The following is a 12,102-nucleotide window of genomic DNA, read 5'->3' as shown; positions in this document are numbered from 1 at the left end:
TTAATCAAGTGGCTTCCTGTGGTCCACCTAGATATCCTGAGAATGGATAATGATTGATTTACTCTACTCTTAGATTAGCACACAACCAACTGGGGGTGGCGAACATCTGACCAGCCGAGTTAATTCACAGTGCTTGGCAACCATTTTGTAATTTTCTCACATCTGTTCTTTCTGGCTGAGATGCTGGATTTCTTTTAGGAGCCCAGAAAATGGCTCATAGAGAAGTGTTTGTGGAGCAGCATCCCCTGCTATCAAATGGTTATGGTCCTTCTAGAACCCCTTTCACTTCAATGCTTTTCCAGGAGAAATAAGCTTCCTATAACATAATATGCCAGATGCTAAAGTAAGGAGTAAGCCAATAATTTTTTAGTAATCATTTGAAGGTAGCTGCATGTAATGACATCCCTATGTAAATCAGATTTCATCAGGTAAATCACTAATGAGGTCACGAGCACCATTTGGGCTTAGTCACCAGCTTTAGGGAAATGTATTTAATTTCACTTCTTGCTTGCTTAGGGGGTAAGGGGCAGCTCTACATCACCTTACACACTTTTAGCAAAGCCCAAAGTACAACACAACCTGCATCTGTTGCTGCAATTTCTTTGAGTGCGATCATGGCAGTAGAGCTGGCTCAGGTCTCTTCTGCCGACTGTGCGCTACCCGGGCATACATTTCAGGTTTGGCAAAGTCCTCACTGTGCTGTCAAGCTAACCCACACATCCAGCATTTAATGGTTCTCCTTTTGCTGTTGTCATCATTTTCACAGGCTAAACTTCATCTTTGCTGCTTGCACTGTGGCATGAGTGCAAGGAGCTGAGATCCAGCAGAACTGGAGATACAGGAACACAAAGAAAGTTTAGCCTTAAGCTTTACATGGTAGGCAACTGTGTGTGGACAAATGTCCTGTGGTGTCTTCTCAAGTATAAGTGTGAGGAGTGACAATGGTTACACCAGCGTGGAGCACCTGCTCTTTAAGATGAAAAGAGGAGGTGGTCTGTAGTCAGAAAAGTATCACCTATTCTGAATTTCCTACCATCACCCAATCAGTGTCCTTGAAGGAGGATTCACAGCGAACCAATGACTCTACAGCTCTGGTATTATGGCATAAACTTAGAAGAGCAGCACCTTGCACTGAGGAAGTTTAGCTGCTTCATAATAAATAATTCCTTTGTACAAGTGCTCTGTCTGTTAGAAGAACCCCAGGCACTGAGTGACATGCTTACTGGGTATGGTGATGGGTTGGTGGTTGGACTAGATGATCTTAGTGGTCTTTTCCAACCTTAAAGATTCTATGTTTCTATTAAGGAGAGACTATTACACAGAGAAATACTAGAGTCCTACTTGCCACACAGTCCTATCTGCCAGACCCAAAATGGAGCTGATCACTTCCAGAAAAGCACCTTAGCTACAAGTCAGAAAGGATCTCAAGCTTCTGTTTGGACTGGCCACTTTCCCCGGGGGTAAATAAAGCCAAACAGTCTTGCATTTCCCTTTTGCAGCGTTGGTCACCACATCCAGACAACATACTTTGCCTTAGGATTAAAGCTGTGGGATAAAAAGGGAGCCTTTTCTGAAAAACTAAGAGAAAAACTTAATTTTAGAAAGTATTTGTCAATGCCAACATACAAGGAGTACCAATCCACGAATCTCCCCAGGATACAGCCTTGTGGGAGCTACAAAGCTGCTGAGCATCATTACAGCCAGTTCAGTTTTAGATACGTACAGCAGACAAGTTTCAGGGGGAGGATTTGCTGTAGGCTTGGCTGCACGTGCAGCTGAAGTGTCCCTGAGGTGGCACTGGGGGTGGTAGGTGCAGGGCTTGGTGCTCCCCCCAACACAGCTCAGTGCAGAGGCCTCCCACGGCCGGATTATTTATGCCTTGTTATGTCTTAGCTCTGTAATTTACCAAAATAAAGAATAACATTCCTGTAACAGAGATTAATGGTTGTCAGGCTGCAAAGTAATTTTTCAATATGAAATGGAGCAAAACTTACATTTTTAGCACAATTTCCCAGTTCAGTGATGCACCTGGTAATAATTATGATTTACATTAACCATAACATCATCCTTCTTATATCAACTCGCCTTAGTGAAGAATGAAATAGGCCCTTGTTAAATGTTTCATGAAATAATTCAAATTACATATGCTAAAATTTCCCGGCTCCCACCAGCCAGGCTAAAAACCAACGAGAAGAAAAATTGCTTGCTGCTGCTGAGTCCCTGATTCTGCATTCTGAATCGGGTGAGAATAACCCTAAGTTAATTACACCAAGAGCAGACAAAAACTTTAAGTCCAAACAGACGACAAAAGGAATTCTCTGCAGATTTTCCATACCCTGAGATTGCACTCAAGCTTATGCTCTCCCGCAAGAATTCCCTCATAACAGCACTGCAACCAACAACCTGATGTCCCCAATGTTAGCAAAATGCAACCCCTAAGGACCACCTAACTAATGGACTTCCAGGCGGTGGGTCTGTAGCAAGAAATTTGTAATTCGTTGTTTTGCTGATCTAGGGGATGAGCATCTCCTCCAAGGCACAATAAAACACTTTTCTAATGGGGTTTCTTGCCAATATATAAGAAACAAAGTACCTAAAGCAAAGCAGGAAGACAACATACTTCTCCTTGCATTTATGAGGAATGCAACACATTTACATGCTAAAACATTGCAGCAACAAAACACTGAAATGGTGTGAATTATTTACATTAGAACCGCAGATAAATGAAATACAGAACTAAGGTAGCTGTAAAAAGCAGGTAAATTTGTTTGAATAAAGGGATTTTGAATTATGATCTGACTGTTGCAAGAACAAATTTAACTTCTGCAGTCCTTAATTACACTCTGGCTTGTGCCAAAGCAGCTCTGCTCCCATGCATGAAACCCCAGATCAAGCACCAAGCACAGCCCTGGCTCAAGATGTTCCCCTTCCTGGAGTCCTGCTTTCCACCACAAGGTCCAACTTAACCAGTGGCCTACCAGGAACCCAGGGGGCTGGAATCACTCCTCCCCATAAATAATGTTCCACATTATCCAAATTTTCACTGGAGCATCCTCCAGGGACAAGCATTAGGCTTCCCCTTTGCAGATGTCCTAGAATCAGACCATAAAACTAACACAAATCTCTTGTTCCACCTTACTACATCATTTTGCTGCAGTTCACCCCAGATCCACACAGTGCAATCATGTAGCACTAGGCTCCATCACTATGGGTCAGGATGCCCTGATGCTGGTAGGGATACAAGTGCCCGCTGGCAGTGCTGGTCCTGTACCATACCAAAGCATTGCTTCCTTCTATGCAATCTTTCCCCATCAGCTGAGATAGTAATAACTGCTGCCACAACCCGAGTAAAGTTCAGCATGGAATCATTAATTAGGATGACTGGATACTCTGGGATTTAAACCAGTGATTAATGAGCCTTTCTAGCTCCAGCTCCATGTGAACAGCTATCTAGTTCATGTTATATTTAATTTATTTTAAGAAAATCTCACCGAGACAGTAAATCTTGCCCAGAAGAATTAGTAGAGGAAAAAATAACACTCTCACTACATCTATAATGTTGATTGTGCATTTATATTCACATGCTATTGCACTAATGCAAATGCCTTCCTCATAAAGACAATATAATTCACAGTTTGGCAGATTCTTTAGAAATCTGTTTAGAAATGGGAAATTGTGAAGGGGATATCATGATAGAATTAGTAAAATGGGTACGGTAATGTCCAAATAATTCAAACCAAGCAAAGAAAACAGTGAGTTTTGTTTTAATCTTGGCATCAAGGTCCTGTTCCTTCTGTGGTAAGACTCTATATTCTGCCAAATCCATCAGCTCTCCCTACTGTTAATTAACTTACAAAGAAAGTTTGACTTGTGCTAATCACATCTTCATGCAAGGGCCGAGCCACCTTTGGATTTCCTAGAGATATTTCTCTCCCCCTCACCCCTTTCCCCTGCTTTTTCCTTCAGCAAAGGTTACAGTGCAAGGTGCATGGCAAGTGCATTGGATATACATTTTCAAATTCATCTGTTCTGAGCATTAATCCACTCTTAAGCTCCCTTTGCTCCTGCATGATGCATAATCGAAGCTAGGATCATGGCTACTTGAGCAATGCTTCCCCTTACATCTGCATGCAGACACCAAGAACCCAAAGGCCACCACTCTTAACTAATTCCTCTAACGATGTGCTCAGCAATCTCCCTGCCATGAGTCAGTCCGGGGTCTCTGCAAATTTCCATACGTTTGAAGTTTTGTTCTCCTGTTTTATCTTAGACTGAAAGCTATTAAAATGCAGCTACATTTTCATAGGGTAACAAGGAAGAGATTAAGGGAAGCACACATCTGTCACCTAAACACGTGCAATAAGGAGAACATAAAGTACATAAAATTAGGGTCCCATAAAAGCAAGCAGCAGCCGTTCCTGCAGCAGGCAGCGCTCCAGGTTAGTTTCTGTACCCCAGCAGCTCTTGGGGTGTCCTCATTACGACCCATGGCATGAACAGACTGGGACTATGTCTAAAAATACCACCAGCCAGCCCTGACCCTTCCACACACCTTCAGGACTGCAGAGGTCAGCCCCAGACTGCACACAGCAGGTATATACAGGGAGCACTTTTTGGATGTAGGCTTAGGTATCTGCATGAATTCCTCCCCAGGAGGTAATGGGGAGAATGCAAATGGGCTCATTCTCCATGTTTTCATAATAACCTTCTGGAAATACTCTCATTTTCAACCTTCCCCAGAAATGGTTAAGCTCCTAAATTAGATCCATTATCACCCAAATGAAGACACATACCAGTAAGCTAATTACATTTCTTACCAAACTCGTGAATAATTAAGTGTTTTATTGTGATGTTATAATTTGTATTTATTATCCTTTGCTAAGGAGCGAAATTAAACATAATGAGGCCTGTTAGTGTCTCTCTTCACAGATGATCCTATGTTACAGGAACCTATATCATTTGCACCAATAGTGATTAATGGGTTTAATTTACTTGACTTGCATATGTTGGAATCTGCGAGGGAGAGAGAGAAGGAAACTCCTATTGTTAAAATCCTCTTAATTAGACTAATAATGCCAAGTTTGCATGTGTTAACTAGGGTGCACTATTAATTAGTTTTAGTAGGCTGTTTTCTGAGAGGTGGCACTGTAGCATTTAGGCATGTCTTATGATCCCAGGAGAGCTATTAAGATGACAAACAGAGCATGACATTACACATAACTGCAAACAAACAGCCTTTAATCTTTCTGGATGAAGAATTGGGGGTAATTGATGGACAAAACACTCTGCACACTGTAGCTGTCTCTCCCTCTCACTGCCCTTGCTTGCTTGGCTATGGCCCAGGACCTGCAGAGCAGTCTTTGGGCTGGAGGTGTGCCAATTGCCATGGGACTGGCTGAGTAAGGTACTCATTTCTGGGGCTTTCACATCATGTGGACTTCAGCAGGTCCATGCAGATGGAACTATCCTATTACCCAGTCAAGCCATTGGCAACATGACTCAGTTCAGCAGGCAGAAGTGGTGCTGTCAAATAAGGATGTCTAAAGGACTTAAGATTTTAATTTCCACTCTGATTTCTCTGCCCATATTAAATACCTGTCACTGTACTAATGCGTGGAACTTGCATCAACTTCCTTGGAGATGTTTTGAGTGCAGAACAAGTGGGGATTATGCAAGATCCTTAGAGCAGATAAGAACTGCAATAATAGAAGAAAGAGTTCAGTCAATTCCTTCTGCAGCTCTGTCACATTGTGCTTAAGAAATAAGGGTGAACCCATGGTTCACATCCCTATAGGATTGCTCAGATATAATGAGAAAGGAAGTAAAAAAATGAGTATATTGGTCCAAACAGAGGAAAGTCTCCAGTGTAAGTAACTGCATACAATAATCACTCATAGCTTCTCATTCATATCTGCTAGCATTTAAAAGCAGGCAATATAGGTCAGAGCAGGACCCACTCTAGCCTAGCATCCTTTCTCCAGAGTGACAAGTAAGGGATGGCTCTGCTTCTCACAATGACTGCCTGGCCTTGAGTTACACAATATTCCCAGTTGCTAGAAATCAGCAGCTGAGATATTTATTTAATGGGTTCCAATGGACCTTTGTTCAATTAATTTTTCCATTGCTTTTTATTCCCTTGGCTCTGCAGCATCCTGTGGCTATGAGTTACACCATTTCATTGTGCATTACTTTTTTATTTTAACGTTTCCACTCAGTAGTTTCATGTGATATCTCACTCACTGCCACATATGTGAGATACTGAGAATAACTGTTTCCTGACATTTCCCAATGGTAAAAAAATAATAATAAATGATTATTTACTGCTCAGAAGGGTAAAACAGATTCTATCTCAATTTAATAATAAGATCAGTGACTTAGAGATACAAAATAGATACAAATTATCTGAGTAAATAATTGCTTACTGCACACTGCTTAATTCTTAAAGAAATACTGAATCTTTGTGTATGATACACACACAAGGATTCCTATTAAATGAATATTATATCTTGAGTGGAGCTCAAAAGCCAGAGATGTCAAAAATCCCTTTTGATTTATTGGTGATATATACTGACAGACTAAATAACATAGCTGCCAAAGTATGAGGATTGTTAACTACCTCTAAGGTAAATCCCAGCCTCCTTGGTCCATTCTGGGGGAAAAAACATAATCTTAGTAAACTCAGATGAGCGAGCTGTAATGGTTCAATCAGTATCACCAAGGTGAGATCACACCCGAGGGGACCAGTCACTCTAGAAGCAATGCTGTAATCTGCTCTACTTCACCTTTCCAGCAACAACAAACCCAGAAATTCAGATTACCCACCCTCACAGAACAGATAGTTTAAACTGAGCTTTGCTGATGCACATCCCTTCACTCCCTACTTCAGCTGCTCAGCTCACGTCTCCAAAACATGCTCCCAGCCTTGTAGTCTGTTTGCTTAATTCCCACAGAAGACCTGCTGAGTTGTTTTCAGGCTAAGCAAAGACAGATCAGGAAAGCAAAGCCTCAGAACTGAAGCCTGAAAAAAAAAAACCATCTTGTTCCCATTCTCTAAAGTGGGAGCCAGGGCAGATACATCTTGCAAACTTCACAAAGACTGCCGAATAAGTGAAATGTTTGAGGCAGAGGAGCACACGGCTGGCAATGCTGTTTGATCTATCTGCTAATCTGTCTGTGGCAGACAGCCCTCTGCATCTCAAGCACTGGTTTTCCAGTGCCCTCCCACCCCAAAACATCATTACCCCTTGGATGAAAGCTGGTGCTCTTCATCCTTCTGACCAACTGCAATGCATTGTCAAGGCAGCCTGTTCTGGGGATCATGTCCTCATTTCTCCAATGTTTCCAATCACATTTAACTTTTTTTTCATTTCCTCCACCATGTCAGGTTTAATCCCCACTGAAATTAATAGAAAGTCTCCCCACGGTTTGGGCTAGACAGGTGAGGTCGGCTTCAGGTCTCAGGTGGAAGAAATGCTTTGAGTCCGGTGTACCTGAACCCTAAATGTGGGTAGTACTTAAAGTATTTCTGTGGCACCACTGAGATAAGCGGTGGCAGGGATGCAATTCTAATTGCCACTATTACGAACCCTTCATCAAAAATATTTCACCTGTTCTGAATGAGTATCAAGTGACTATCAGGACTATACCTTAGAACTGTGCTAGATTCCTTCAATGATGAGTGATGCAGGGAGCAGCAAATAGAACCCTCTGTGTCATTTATTCACTGAGCTGGCTTTTCAATCAGACCATGGCAGCCCAAATTGTAAATCATCACTCTGAAATGCTATCCTGGGATTTGGAAGGAGACACATGGCAGGTTCTTCGAGGAAAATGGAGTATGAGAATTCATTTCTGTTACAAACACACCATTGCAGAGCACATCTGTACACACAGACACAATTCAGAATTTGTTTTGTAAATAGAAATGAGGTGGCAAACTTGTCCCACAAAATAAATATGGGTAAAATCATGTCTGGTTAAGCCTGGGGTCCTCTCCTGCCTGCAATGAGCTGACACCAGAAACCATGGGAAGAGCAGACTGTGCAACCATGAAAAGTACTTCTAGGCACATGGCAACCTCAGTAGGGAACTTATGAGGCTTCCTCCACAAGCACTTTGAGCAATCTGAGCAATTTTATCCTGAAATGGGATAAGATGAACTCTCAGTTACGTTTACATACTAAGAAAGTTTTCACTCTGAGTCAGCTGAAGCATTGACCTTATTTGAAGAAGTTTTAGACTATAAACAAGCAAGCCTTGGGTTAGCTTACATTTCAAACCACAGTGCCATTCCACATCAGAGAAAGAAACTAATGGTTTAAAAGTACACAATAAGCTTCTTCAGCTGTATTCCAGTAACAGAGAACCACGAGGCCCACAGTTAAAAACAAAAGCAACTCACACAAACTATAGACTCAACGCTGTTCCCTGGGACTAATTTCCCAGTAGGTCAAATAAGAGAAATACCAAGTCCTTTGACACAGATGAACAAATATGCTTATTTCTAATTCCTCCTGGCAGGTGGAAAGTACCTCTCACAGCACGAACAAAGACACCCAGAAGAAAATACCAGAAGGTGGTTATGATAATAAGCTTATTTTCATTACGGAAGGATTATGTTTTAAACCTTTGATTAGACTCTTAAAATTTCAGAACATGCTTCTTCAATCCCAGATTTTTCAAAAGACAAAAGAAAAAGAGAAAGTAAAGCCTTACTCTGGTGGATGAGCACAGTTTTGTTGCACAGAACAAAAAAAAGTCTTTTTATTGTAAAGTTATTTAATTACATTCAGAGGGCATCTTTAATTTTGATTATGACTAGAATCATGCATGTCTTAATTTAGGAAGCCCTATTGGAGTCTATGTCCTAAGCATAGGCTCTTTGAAGCATGGCTAAGTGAGGTAATTTTATTGTATGAGTTTTCTTGTAAAAATTATTGTCTTTCTGGATGTCTAATTAAAATAAAGATGTAATAAAGAATTTATGGTTTTAATTAGAGCATAGATCTTAAAGCAATTATAGTGTGATTAATAATTTCTTAACAGGCTTTCTTATACAAGATGAAGAAAAAAAGATTTGAGCCCCATGAAAAATCAATATGCGTTACTCAATTACATTAACAAAGCTACACAAAGCAGTCTAGGTCCCAATTAAATTGCTCCTCGTGTTAAACTGGCAACGGAGTCTGCAGTTATTAATAAGTCTCAGACTATTTGTTTAGTCATCGTGGATATTTTTGAACTACATTCATCATTACTGGAAGGATGCTGTAATGTACGGATGCATCTATGGACTAGTGATCCCTGATGGGGATTTTGGAAAGGTTGGGACCTGGTGCCTCATTCTGCTGGTCACAGCTCCAGGTCCGCAGCTCAGGCTCTGTGGACTTCTTGATATTTAATTGATATTGAATAGGAAATAGCTACTCCCTGTCTGGCAAAGAATTGGGAGCTCTGAAGAACCAAAGCAGTGGAAAGCAGGTAGGAAATGGACCAAAAGAAACATTCTGGAGCAATGCTGTTGCAAAAGTCCCCAGTGAAAAGTTATCATAAATGCAAGGACTACCATTTGATTTAGAACTGAAAAAGTTAAGTTATAGAGCAAGCTCTTAGTCAGCGTTAAATCCAGTACACCAAAGGCTGCAGCATCCCAGAAAGGTCTGACATGGCCCCAGAATCTAAACACTGATGAAAAGACTTTGATGGGTATCAGAACTTAGTGTACAACTTACACACCATCTCTGGCAGAACTTCTACAGTCTCCTTTGAAAACACAGCTTACTTCAGACAAATGACTGCAAATTCACACTCATTTCAAAGAGTTGGTCAGATTACAGAAAAAGAAGTTTCAGTAACTGTAATAGAGAAGAGTGAAAACTGCTTAATTCCAAACTAATGCTATATGACAAGAGCGAGTGCATTAAGGCTATTTTCAGTTACTTGAAAATTCAAACCTAAAGCCCCTTAAAACACTTCAGAAACAGTGTAATGTTTTCGTAAGATTTTCCTTTCCTGTCTTTCCTCTTCAGCACCTTTGGGTTTTCCTGATGCTGTGTGGCTGTAGCATTCACCAAAGACACAGGACAGGGAGGTGAGCAGCATTTTGGCTGCAGGGTATCCATCCAAACTGAGATAGCAGGTTGTGCAGTCCCCCTTCTTCCTCTTGCTATCAAATCCAAGCAAAGACCACTCTACGTGCAGGGCCACAGGTGCCAGGATGCTCTGATTCTCTAGGTCAGTGCACAGAGGGACCAAAATTGAGAAACCCATCTACAGATCTTTGCCCAAGTGATAGGAGCTTCAAGAATTCAGTACCTCTCAAGGCCATGTCCCAGCTACTGAAGGACTTCAGGGGACTGCAAACTCATCAAAAACTGAGGACAACTTCTAGTAAGGACTTGTGCTCCTCCTTTATGCACTGTCACTGCTCTACACATGCCTTGCTCCCTTCTGCTCATCTCTCCTTCCATCAGGAAACCATTTGTCTTGGCATGTTTTTTCATCTTCTCATTTACATGTCTCCTGCAAGACTGAAACTCCAGCATTGATTTACCACAAAATAATGTTAATAGGATCAATAAACCTCAACGACTGTATCAAAAGTGTCTGTTCTGCACCCTCCAGGACTGCATAAGGTGCCTCAGTCTTCAAGTACATTCAATACTCAATTTCTCACTCTTCTTGGTCTAGTCTTATGCATGGGAGACTGTCTGTCTGCCAGGTAGAAAACAAATTATTAGCTTGTTGAAATAATTTAAATTTTAATACCACTTCAGCACACATAAAATATTACTGATGCAATTAAAAAGAGACAATCGGCTCAATGCATCTAAAAATGGGTGCTGCATACCCTGACAAGGATAAATGAAGTCTTTTGGGAAGACTATTAAAAGGACAGATTTCTTTTGTCCTAGAAGCAATGTAGTCCCAGCTGGTAAAACTCAGGTGCCCTATTGCATTTGGGTCAGACAGCATTTAACCGTGTCACTGGGGGAAGATAAGGAAAGAAACGGCTCCAAACAAGCTGGATCCTCTGAGAATGCACGCATGAGTAATTCACCATAGTGCGAAGGAATGTACCTGTTTCTAAACCAAGAAGGACCTTTTGGTTTCTTGGTTAGGTATTATGTGTACTATTTAGATGATTCACTTTTCAAAGGTCACAAAGTAAAGGGCACCCTGGTAACAGGATGGGGCAATAGAAGGTTAGCACTGGTACCAGGCACCCCAGCACACATTTACATGGTCCCAGCCAGGTTACTGTGACCAGCTGTGAAGGCACAGGAGCAAAAAAAAAAAACAATTAACACTATCTATAATTTTAAAATGAAACACTTCCTCATTCTTTTTTATTCTAACCAATATCTGACACTAGGTATCAAAGCATTTTACAGGCAGGATTAAAGATCTGAAAGTCATTCTAGTCATTTTCCTCAACATCAGATGAAATGTTTCAGTGAAAGACTGATGACTTTGTTCAGATTTATGTCTGTGTTTAACTAGCAATTCCTGTGGCACTGGTGAGTTTGACAGAGCATATGATAGGCCTCTGTACAAATGACAGTCGGGCTGGGCTGCCACCAAAGGGCATCATGGTCATGTGAATAGGAATGAGGTTTCTACCTTGGGTGATGAAAATCATTTTAGTAATAGATAAAGGTAAGCAGATTTTAGCCTGAAGAACCAAGAGTCTGAGATGAAACATGTGAAGGCAGTCTGGCTGAGCAGTGACCAGAAGTCATCACCTTTCAGGAGACCCTTGGAAACACGGGAAAGCTCAGCCCCTTTTCTGGGAAATGCTTGTCTGAAAAAGCTGTGTAAAACCCCATCAGCCTGTGTAAATCAAGTCCAGCAGACTGGAATCATGAGCTTTACTGGAGATAAAGGGTGAGATTTATGAACTGCCCATGTAATTCAGCAACACAAGTGAAAATTCTTCCCTAGGGGCACTTGTAAATCCAAAATCTATATGAAAACAGATTTTGTGAGTTATTCCTATTGATTTAAATGGACTCTGGATCATCCCTAGACCTATTTAAACTTCATATCAATATCTTTTCCAGTTTTGTTTGCATATGCTGAACAAAGCAAAGGCCTTATTAT

The sequence above is a fragment of the Coturnix japonica genome, chromosome 15, assembly GCF_054131305.1.
Source record: "Coturnix japonica strain WE chromosome 15, WE-NBRP24, whole genome shotgun sequence".
NCBI lineage: Eukaryota > Metazoa > Chordata > Aves > Galliformes > Phasianidae > Coturnix > Coturnix japonica.
This window is presented reverse-complemented; position numbering follows the sequence as displayed.